Source organism: Sus scrofa, unplaced genomic scaffold (assembly GCF_000003025.6).
Source record: "Sus scrofa isolate TJ Tabasco breed Duroc unplaced genomic scaffold, Sscrofa11.1 Contig42, whole genome shotgun sequence".
Taxonomy (NCBI): Eukaryota; Metazoa; Chordata; class Mammalia; order Artiodactyla; family Suidae; genus Sus; species Sus scrofa.
Genome location: NW_018085200.1, coordinates 55,214 through 63,962, shown reverse-complemented (window position 1 = coordinate 63,962; position 8,749 = coordinate 55,214). Strand labels below are relative to the sequence as shown.

The 8,749-nt window shown below is 37.0% G+C and overlaps 2 pseudogenes; one reads left to right on the top strand and one right to left on the bottom strand.

Moving 5' to 3' along the window:
• Nucleotides 1–4,601: 4,601 nt before the first annotated feature.
• Nucleotides 4,602–5,752, bottom strand: LOC100513528 (annotated as a pseudogene).
• Nucleotides 5,753–5,790: 38 nt separating this feature from the next.
• On the top strand, nucleotides 5,791–7,433 carry LOC100513724 (annotated as a pseudogene).
• The last annotated feature ends 1,316 nt before the right edge of the window (nucleotides 7,434–8,749 follow it).

Below are 8,749 nucleotides of genomic sequence, written 5' to 3'. Positions count from 1 at the left end.
GGCTGAAAGACTTAAATATACGACAGGACACCATCAAACTCCTAGAAGAAAACTTAGGCAAAACACTCTCTGACATCAACATCATGAATATTTTCTCAGGTCAGTCTCCCAAAGCAATAGAAATTAGAGCAAAATTAAACCCATGGGACCTCATCAAACTGAAAAGCTTTTGCACAGCAAAGGAAACCCAAAAGAAAACAAAAAGACAACTTACAGAATGGGAGAAAACAGTTTCAATTTTCTTTCTAATGTGAATGGGTAAAAGCCATGGTTGTTTACATCCTGACCAACAGTTAGTAACCAATTATCACATCTTGCCATGCTTTGGATGAGTTGTAATACAATTTTTATTTACTGTTACCCATTTTTATATGTTTTGCTTACTGGAGGGCCAATCAATTTGATATTAATTTCTAAGAGGAATCTATGAGTTTCTTCTTTGAATAATAACAGGCCACATAAAACAGTCATTTTCTTTCTAAAAATATTTTAATGAAAAAGTTATCTTTCTATAAACATTTCATTGTAGTACAAATGAAGCATTTTAATCCATTACAGACCACCTGTTAAGTCTTAAAAATCAGAGTAAAACATTGAAATTTAAAAGTAGCCTTGTTTTTATATCCTTACATTACCCCTGCAGATTAGCATGCTTACTCACTACTTCGTGACATGAATTACCAGAATTCCAAAAGACAGCAGCATTAGATATTTCAAATTGTGACTTACTATTAGAACTCTCAAATCCAAGTGTATTTCAATTGTTCCTAAAAAAAAATTCATTTTTTTTTAGGAAATGAATATAAATTGTTTGTCCCTTTTTTGGGGAAGATATGTATGGGAAGCTATATCTAAAAGTTGATTTGACAAAATCAGTTAAGATTTGCCTTGACCATCTCCCCTTGTGTAACTTCCTTTTGTTTAGTGGTGCTGACTTAGGAGCATTGCATTTTTTCAGCAATAACAGTGGAACTACATTTAAATAAAATCAAAAAAGTGAAATAATCATAAAGAAATGAGTTGGACTGGAACAGAAAAATACTTTTAAAAAACTTTTTCTGTCTTAGGAAATTTGCTTTACCAAACACCATGTTGTAAATAATTTGTCATTACAAGGCTGTTTATTACCTTATTGAACACTTCATTTTCTGGTGATGTGTAGAAATTCAGTTCTAATTTAGGTATAGAGAGAGACTCAACCAATCATTTTCTGAAAATAAAACCTGTGTCAAAGAATTCCAGTTTATGTAAGATCTTGACTGATTTATAATTTAAAAACTAGTTTTATTTTAACCCTCTGCCCCACCAATGTTACTTTTTTCAAGTGATTTAATATCTAATCTCAAATTTTAACAAGCCCTTCTGAGACAGCACTAATAGCCCATATGAACAATCAGCATCTGATATGAATAATGATTGAGTAATATTTAACTACTCTTTGGGAAATGTTGTCTTTTGAAAAAGGAGCTTTAGTATAAGTAGCCCCCACTGCTTCTGGATAACAGGTTAAACACAAAAAAAAACCTTTGAAAAGAACCAAAACTTTATTCTATTAATCCAAATACTTACCTGAAGTCATATGCAAGATAACTTATTTTTGTATGAGTCCACCTGAATATCTGTATGATCTGACAATTTTGAAAGTTCATTTCATTTTTTTCCCCTTGGGGGAGGATTGTAAGCCTAATGCTTACTACAAGTCATGCTTATTACAAAACCCCTTCCAAAAAATCTGGTCATACTATCTTCCTTTTGACGTTACCCTAGAGACACCGACAGTGAATTGTATATATCTTACTCAAGATGAATGCTTATGGTTATTACAGGTGTCAACAGGCTTTACTGTGAGGTACAAACATTACCCACTCAGAAACCTTTGTCTTTAAGATGGTAGGAAAGACATTCCTCATTTAGGCAAGTAGGGTTCTCATTCAACCTCAATCATTCAAACTCAAATCAAGAAGATTACTCTTACCTTGCTTTACAAAAAATTACTCTTTAATTACCTAAAAAATTCAAATTCAAGCCTTACTTAATGCATATTGCTCTTCCTTGCATGTCTAAATGCTATACCTAGTGACTGTGGCCAACTATCTCTAATTGACATTCCTAAAGGCAAAGAGCTCCTTTCTGCTAGACTTTCTTAGATATTTCAGTTGTAATAAGCAGATTTAATGAGCTTTTGGAAAGTTTCTCACTAGAGCCATAGAATCATATGCCTTCACTTCTCTGTAGGTGAAGCTCTTGTTGCTGTCTCCTCATTGCAAACTCAAAAGGCTGCTGAAGTCCTATCTTAGTGAGTCTCCTTTGATCGACTCTGTGCTTAAAGAGCACATCTTAGGTCCTTTAAAGCTGATTAAATTGCTCTCCTCATGTCTTAACTTTTCCAGACTGTTCACAAGAACTCAGCTAATACAGCTTATAAACAGGTCACATACACAAGATTTCACCAGCTTATATGTTGTGGACATCAATTTAACGGACAATATTTTAACTATTAAACCAGTTCCAAAACACAGAAAGTTTGTTAACAGCACAATAACCTCATATGACATTAAAGTATACTGTCAAGGTTATGTCAAACAATTTCACAAAGAAAGAGGAAATGTGAATCTTCCCCATTCCTTCAAACTTTATTACATGAATAAAATAACATGAGACAGTTTAGCTTAATTTTAATGTTTCCCAAGCATTATGTTGACCATGTACCCAGGTTTAAGTTATGTGCATTGACAGTGTCCATTTATATAACCACTCTTGAAGTTGTTAGGCTTAACAATTTTCTAATAATTAGCCTATTTTCTACATGGCTTATTCACATATGTCCATTAACAAATGGAATGTTGTCTGTTATGTTTATTGGTTGGTGAGTGTTTTCTGGAAAACTGCAAAATCTGTGAAGACCAATTTTTCATGCTGGCATTGCATGCATCCAAATATCAATGTACAGAGGCACAGAATTAGAGCAACAAGAGAGCATATTCAGACACTGGGCAAGCCCCATCCCAACTTTTTTGCTTGTTTTGCTCAGTATTTCTTAAAACAAAAATAATAATCTCAAATTCAATGTTCAACTGCCAAAGAACTAATTACAACAGAGCACAGGGCACATACTTAGGGCTCAAATGAGATTGTAAGCACTAGCTGGTGCAAAACAGTAGGTTTTTATATACATGACCTTGTTATCTAAAACTCTTCTCAACCAGGGTCTTCCAAATAAATTGTTAACTCATACCAACATGATTTAGGTTCAAGCATACACATGGAATATCAATGTGTTCTTTGGGATTTTAAGTGACTACAACTCTGCCTATCCAAATTTGAATTCAGGTCTTTGGGAAGTGAAAAGCTTATTTGTATTAAATAACCATGCTATACTTCTAATGCAGTTATTTGTGATGATTATATCTAGACTATCCTTGGTTTCATCCAGTAAAATGAAAGGAAAGCATCCAGGGAAGCATGTCAGCCAGCTAAGAGTTCAACAATGCATGATTTTTATTTTCTTGCTCTGAGAGCTTATACCAATATATATATCTATCTCCAAGGAAAATAACTGAAGATATACAGGCCTCTTGTGCTTTAAAAAGGAGGGAAGAAAGTAGCCACGAATTTGTTCAATATAGCAGGCTTAGTGGTCCTGTATTCAAAGATTTTTAAAATGTTTTATAAGGTAGGAGGAAAGGGAAAATATTCACTACCTCTTTCCCAAATTTAAACAGAGGGCAGCAGACATCCTTTACACCCAAATAATACTATGGCAGCAGTTCTTAGGTGAAGAAGGTGAATGCAGAATGGAGATGTTCTAAACACAGCTAGGACTCTCAGCAAAGCTAATGCACTAAAATCATATGATTACATTTTGAAAGAAAATGCACAAAAACCAAATAGGAATTTTGAGATTTTTCATCTGAAGGTAAATCTTACTGCTATGAAATTCACAAACATGCTAATTTAAATACCCAATTCTATTATCTAAAACACACACTGCAAACATACAAATATATCTTCTCTTCACATGTCAGAGCCCACCTCATTTCATGGTTTGGAAATGGGGAGAACAGATCCCCTTAAACTGAAAGTCAGCAGGTGTTTCTTTACAGTTAACTTTACCAAAATTAATACAAAATTGTTAACAATGATCTTCTTTCTTGTTAACTCACAAGGAAACACCTTCATAACTGCATTTTCTTTAGAGTTTCTGTACTAAAATATGGAAAAACTGAATAACAAATATTGAAAAGTTAAAAATTTCCCAATTTTTTTTTCTGGTATCACTACCACAATTTACAGGGCAATATTTCTGATGTAATGAAAAGAAAAAGAAAAAGAAAAAGCTGCAACATGTAAAAGACCTCAGGAATGTACATGTATTTCAAGAACTGCACTTTTTGCAAACTATGGCTATGACATCCTGAAAAAGAAGGATTTCCTATTTAAGCTGCAGTAACTTTTCTGTCTATAGATCATTGTTCCTTCTGTGGCAGATACTTACAGTGCCTCTAATGCATTTGGGATGAATGTCTCAAAGTAACTCACAGATTTTCTGACAACTCCTCACTCTCTCTCCTGCTAAGAACCATAGCCCTTTTATGCTGTTTTTAAAAACCTCTTCTACCATATCCACCACTTCCACTACCACATCCATAACTACCACCATAGGGACTTCCTGAGCTTCTTCCACCAAAACTGCTCCCCCTTTCACGGGTCCATAATCTGATTGTTGTTCTGCAATATAATTTTGAAAATCATTATAGTTACCACCACCACCACGGCTGCCGCCTCCAAAATTTCCTCCTTCTCTGTAACCATCATATCCTCTACCACCGCCACATCCACCACCTTGGGTTCCATATCTTGGTCCACCACCACCATAGCCTCCTCTACTATTCTAACCAGGAACACCACTAGAGTTTCCACCATCATCTCCAAATCCAGTATACTAACATCACCTCCTCCATAACTACCCCTGCAGCCACCACTTCCACCACCATAAATTCCTCTTCCACCAAAATTTCCACCATGGCCAAAGTGCCTCCACCACTTCTGCAGTTTCCTCCACAACCCACAAAGTTGCCAGATACACCCCCAAGACCTCTCTGTGGTCCCATCAGATGGCATTTCATGTTTAAAAAGAGCCTATTTCACTTCACGATCACACCCATTTATAGTGTGGTATTTTAAACAACAATTTTATCAACTGTATCATGGTCATCAAAAGTTACAAAAGCAAATCCTCACTTTTTCCCACTCTGCCTGTCTTCCATAACTTCTATGGTTTCAATTTTGCCATACTTTTCAAAATAGTCTCCCCAATTTTATTATTCTGTATGTTTTTTAATGCCACCAACAAAAATTTTCTTCACTGTTAGATGGGCACCAAGCTTTACAGAATCCTCCCAAGAAACAGCTCTCCTTGATTCTACTACATGTCCATCAACCTTGTATGTTGGAGCACACATTGCTGCATGCACCTCTTCAACAAAAGAGTAAGTCAAAAAGCTGAATCCATTGGAACATTTTATTTGGGGGGGTCTCTCATCACCACACAATCTGTAAGTGTGCCCCATTTCCCAAAATGTTCTCTTAAACTATCATCTGTGGTTTCAAAGTTTAGACCACAAATAAACAGTTTTCTCCATTGTTCTGGTTCCTTTGGATCATTGCCCTCTTCCCCCCTGTGAAGGCAGTGAAGGCTGGAGTTGGGCTGGACATCAGGCTGGTGGTGACTGGGCTGAAGTTTTACCTCCATTTTGAGACTGTGCTCATCTCTTCCAACTGGAGTTCAATATGGGACTGAGAGCTAAATGGTCATTTTAAAAGTGTGTGGGGTAGCAGCATATTCCACAGTTGTGCTGCCTCTTGGCTCTGTTAGCTGCTCCCTTGCCCCCACCAATGCCCCTTCCCTCAACCCTGCCAGACCCAGCACCTAGCAGAGCCCAGTGCCTAGAAAAGCCTTGGCCCTCCCAGAGCCAGCCAGGGCTGCACCACCCCTGCCACAGCCCTGCTGCCACTTCCCAGGGCTGACCGCTTCATCAAAGCTACCCCTTCCCCCCCAACAAATCATTTGACATCTGAAGAAATATTTGACCTGGATGGGTTACCCAGACTTGATGTTCTGAAAAACCACTTTGTAAAGAATATCAAGTGATGAAGAAATTGTATTTAGAATCACCAATGAGGATGATGCCTTTCTTCAGGGAGAGAAAACCATGATAGAAGTAGAGGCTCCAATTACAATATGTGGTGAAATCCATGGTCAATTTTTGATCCAATAAAATTTTTTGAATGAGGATGATCACCTGCTTATACAAGATACATTTTTTCTTGCTGATTGTGTGGACAGATGCTATTTTATTATAGAGTTTGTCTTATATTTGTGGGTCCTGAAGATTCTAAACCCAAGCACATTATTTCTTCTGAGAGGCAACCATGAATGCAGACACCTTCCTGGATATTTTACTTTTAAGCAGGAATGTAAAATCAAATATTCAGAAAGAGTCTATAAAGCTTGTATAGAAGCTTTTGGCAGCCTGCCACTTGCTGCACTTTTAAACCAACAATTGTTTTGTCTTCATGGCAGACTTTCACCAGAAATACCCACACTGGATGATATTAGAAGACTAGATAGTTTAAAGAGCCACCTGCATTTGGACTAATCCTTCTGAGGATTTTGGAAATGGAAAAATGCAAGAGAGCATTTTACTCACAATACAGTTTGAGGATGTTCTTATTTTTATAACTATCCAGTGGTGTATGAATTTTTGCAAAACAATAATTTGTGATTGATTATTAGAACTCATGAAGCTCAAGATTCAGGCTATTTGTTTTGAAGCTATAGAATGCACAGAAAAAGTCAAACTACATGGTTCCCATCATTAATGACAATTTTTTCAGTACCTAATTGCTTAGATGTCTATGATAATAAAGCTGCTGTATTAAAGGATGAAAATAACGTGATGACTATTCAACAGTTTAACTCTTCTCCACACCTTTACTGCTTGCTCAATTTTATGGATGTCTTGATATGGTCTTTGCCATTTGTTGGAGAAAAAGTAACAGACATGTTGGTAGATGTTCTCAGTATTTGCTCTGATGATGAACTGATGACTGAGGTGAAGACCAATTTGATGGTTAAGCTGTAGCCCAGAAAGAAGTCATAGTCACTTATGATGGAGCATGATGGAGGATAATGTGAGAAAAAGAATGTATATGTGTATGTGTGACTGGTTCTCTTTGCTGTTCAGGAAAAAATTGACAGAACACTGTAACCCAGCTATAATGGAAAAAATAAAACTCATTTAAAACATTTTTGAGCAATTGGCAAGATGGCAAGGGTCTTCTCTGTTCTCAGGGAGGAGAGTGAAAGTGTGCTGACACTCAAGGGCCAGACTCCCACAGGGATGTTGGCTGGAGGATGGCAGACACTATAAAGAGTAATACAAGAATTATTTTACCACATAGAATCTGCAACTTTGGTGAAGTCCTGTGATGGTGCAGCGGAAATGAATCCAACTGGGAGCCATGAGGATGCAGGTTTGGTCCCTGGCCTCACTCAGTCGGTTAAGGATCCAGAGTTGCCATGAGCTGTGGTGTAGTTCACAGACTCGGTTTAGATCCCACATTACTGTGGCTCTGGTGCAAGCTGGTGGCTACAGCTCTGATTAGACCCCTAGCCTGGGAACCTCCATATGCCACAGGTTTGGCCCTAAAAATACAAAAATACAAAAAAAAAGGATCTTCAAGTTTTGAATAAGCAAAGTGTTTGGATAGGATCAATGAGATTTGTTGCTCAGCAAGGTGAATTCTCCAAACATCACACATGCCACTGAGAACCAAGGAACTGGCAACCCTGGTGCCCACTGACCCATGGCTTCCCAGGGACTCTCAAAATATGGGCCTCAAAAGGACAGATCACCCAAGTAGGTGGAGGAGTTGGCCAAGCTGACTGTAAATGTCACAGTACCTCTGGAGAAACCATGGTGCTTTTGAGACCCCAGTCTACTTCCTCACTGGGGGCTTGAGGGCCCTGGGACATGTTGTGCTATGTGATAAGATTGGGTCATTGCTGCCAAAGTGGAGAGCAATGAGCAAGGGGCTTTGGGCAATTTCTAGTGGAGGACAAATACATCTCCATTTATGCTTGTACTTCACACATTTAAGTTTACAGATTATATTTCTCCCCCCCCCCAGTAGAATTAGATTTCGTTTTTCAACCATAACTTCAAATATAATCCTAAGAGCCAATATGGACATTTTTTTCCCCATGAAATGCTTTAAAAGATGAATTATCATGGTTTTAAACTACATTTCTCGGGTTACTAAGCTGTATTTTGAATTATGGGCAAAATGCTGAGAAACCATTTGGCATTTATTTAAAATGCCAACTTCAGCTCTATAGTTCTTAAATGTGGCTAATTCTTTATTATAGTCTTGGAATTTTTCAATTATGAATACATAACCTATTTCTAGGCAGATTCTCTTACTTGAACACAAATCCAAAAACTAAATTTAGAATATTTCTTGCCCAGGTCTTTCAAGATTTACACCCTAGAAATTTAAGAAGAAAACCTCTAAATTTCAGAATTATGGAGAATTACAGAATTACTAATTTAAGGTACTTGAAAGAAGTTTGTACGTTGTCAAAGTAAATTTTAATTCAAATCATGTCTGTAAAATGACATATTTTGTGTATGCATGTTTTCATTTTGCAAATATTTAATATATAGACTTATGATGTACAGGTATG